Source organism: Tamandua tetradactyla, chromosome 14 (assembly GCF_023851605.1).
Source record: "Tamandua tetradactyla isolate mTamTet1 chromosome 14, mTamTet1.pri, whole genome shotgun sequence".
Classification (NCBI taxonomy): domain Eukaryota; kingdom Metazoa; phylum Chordata; class Mammalia; order Pilosa; family Myrmecophagidae; genus Tamandua; species Tamandua tetradactyla.
The window spans coordinates 49,930,807-49,933,312 of NC_135340.1; positions in this window are offsets into that span (position 1 = coordinate 49,930,807).

The window sequence follows — 2,506 nt, forward strand, 5'->3', positions numbered from 1 at the left end:
TAGACAAAGGTAATTACTCTTCTTCTGTTAAAGACTATTATTACACTTGCATGAACAGTTAACCCTGCTGTTATTTTCTCGGCTGCCTGTGCCGATGGCATCCAGACCATCCAAGCAGGAAAGGTATAGAAATGGGGTCTTAGCTCATTTCCGACTACTCAGTAAGTCCACTTTGAAAGGTAATCTTCCAAACCACAAATATGTGTGCCAACACACCAGCACATTCCATTATTTGTTGACAGGATCTATGTCCATGTCTTCTGCACGCCAGTTTGAACGGGCTTCTTTTTTAATGCCTGCACACATAATTGGACTCCCAGAGCCCATAGAGCTAACAGCTAACAGTCAGTGACAGGGGGAGACCTCCCTCCGTTAACATGGAAACAGAATTTCCATGCTCTTCTCTAGTAAGGAAATTCCCTTTGGTCAAGGTTGAGGCTTTCTGCAGTGTAGGGAGGATGAGCTTATGCAGAAGATACCTTAACCTGTGATCCTGGAGAGCTCACTTGAAGTGGTGTCAAGCCCTCAAGCCTTCATAAGCAGCAAATTTCTCCCCTTGACTAAACAAGAGGACACATAGAAAATTGATTTCTAGATATTACTTTGAGATACAGACTGAAAATCAGAACTTCAGGGCACTGTTTGCCCTGACCAAGAGCTCAGGCAAAGACAGGCCCCGAGTGTTCATTCCAGGCTTGAAATTGCAGCTGTTAAACCTGAGGTTCCCTTCAGAGATGAAGGCCTTGCTTCCCCAACTCTATCCTGGATTTTGCTTCTCATTCAACAGGGTACTGGGTTAAAACAAGACAGATGTATGGCCGTTACTTATAGTGGCACACTGATGCAGTCAGGTAACCACTTGCCAGGCAAGCTCATTCTCTCTATCAAGGCAGGACCAAGACCAAAAGAATATGTTAACTCTGATTTTCCTGGTGCCGTCCACTGGCTCGGAGGAACCGACAGGATGGCTGACACCCAATTTTGTTTTTGTTTATTTGTTTTTTTATTTTTTTCTCCTGAGCCAATATCCAATACCATATTGAGTAGAAAGAGTGGGAAGGATGATGGATTCAAAAACATCACATGGAAGAAAGAAATTGTTGAATTAAAAGGAGGGGAGTAGCAGACAGTGTATTTAAAATTATTTTAGAAAGCAAATCAAGTTTAAAGAATTGAAAGAAAAAGGATTGCCAGGAAAAGACAAACACTGACTCTAGAATGGAATCCCAGAATATGTCAAACACTTGGCTTAAGGAAATCCGAAGAAATGTGGTTATTGTCTTCTTTCAAGATAGCCTTTTATCTGAAATGTGAGTAGCTGAATTTGACCCATTTGTTTAACATTCATTAGTGATGTTAATAGATGTATTTTGCATGAAAAAATATAAAGGAGAAAAACATTCAACAGAAGAAAAGTCTGAACCTGTATCCTTCTGTCTTGTGGCAATAATTTAATAATCTAGAATATTTATTGTATGCCTACTAAACAACTACACGAACATTTATTGCATGCCTACTAAAGGCCAGGGACTGTGCTATGCCTTTAAATTCTGAATGTCTAAGTTATTACCCTCTGCTCTAAACCTTTAAATTCTGAATTTTTAAAGATATTACCCTCTGCTATAATGGTGATGTAAAACATTTTTAAGGAGCCTATAGAACCAATTATAGGAAAACCACTCCCACTCACTACACTTTGTAAGATGCCTTTTAAGATGATTTTTATCACATCTCATAAACTTCCTCAAGGTTTTACCTCTGAAATACAGTCTTCTCTGCTATCCATATATAATTTCCTCACCTTTAAACTCCCCAAAAGTTTGATTTACCTATTAGAGAAATTTAATAAATTGGAATTGGAATGGGAGAATTTGTTCTCCCATTTTTATCAAAGGAAATTGTTATTAAAGAACTAAATCTAATTTTCAGTTCAAGAAAATAAATACTTGTGAAGAAAGTCAATTAATTCATACTCCAGTGTCCTGCCAGAAATTCTCCATTCATAATATGAGATCAACAGAATAAACATCACTAAATGGTACTTTCAATTATCGTTCATCTCAAATGAACTTAGCAGAATCATCTGATCCATCCACAAATCTTTATCTTAGTTGCAAGGAAGTGAAGTAAGCAGTTACAGCAGTTATGCGAATAAAATAGCACAGAAAAATCAAATTGAATTTCATGCACATGGAATCTGGATCCAGATTGTCTGTGTTGGAATTTTACTTGTGCCACTTATTAGACATGCAACTTTGAGCAACCTGAATAAGTTTTCAGTGCCTCATCTGTGTAATGGGTATAATAAGCTTATCTGCATCTAGAATTGTCGCAAAAAGTGCATGTATTTATATACGCTAATCACTCAATAAATGTAGCTATGCTTGTTATAATATCAAAATATTTTTTTAAATAGAAGAGTTCACAAATATCTTTTTATGTATTGGTATAAAACCTAGTTTAGACCTCTATACCGTTATTTGAATACAGTAATTTAGCTTTCCTG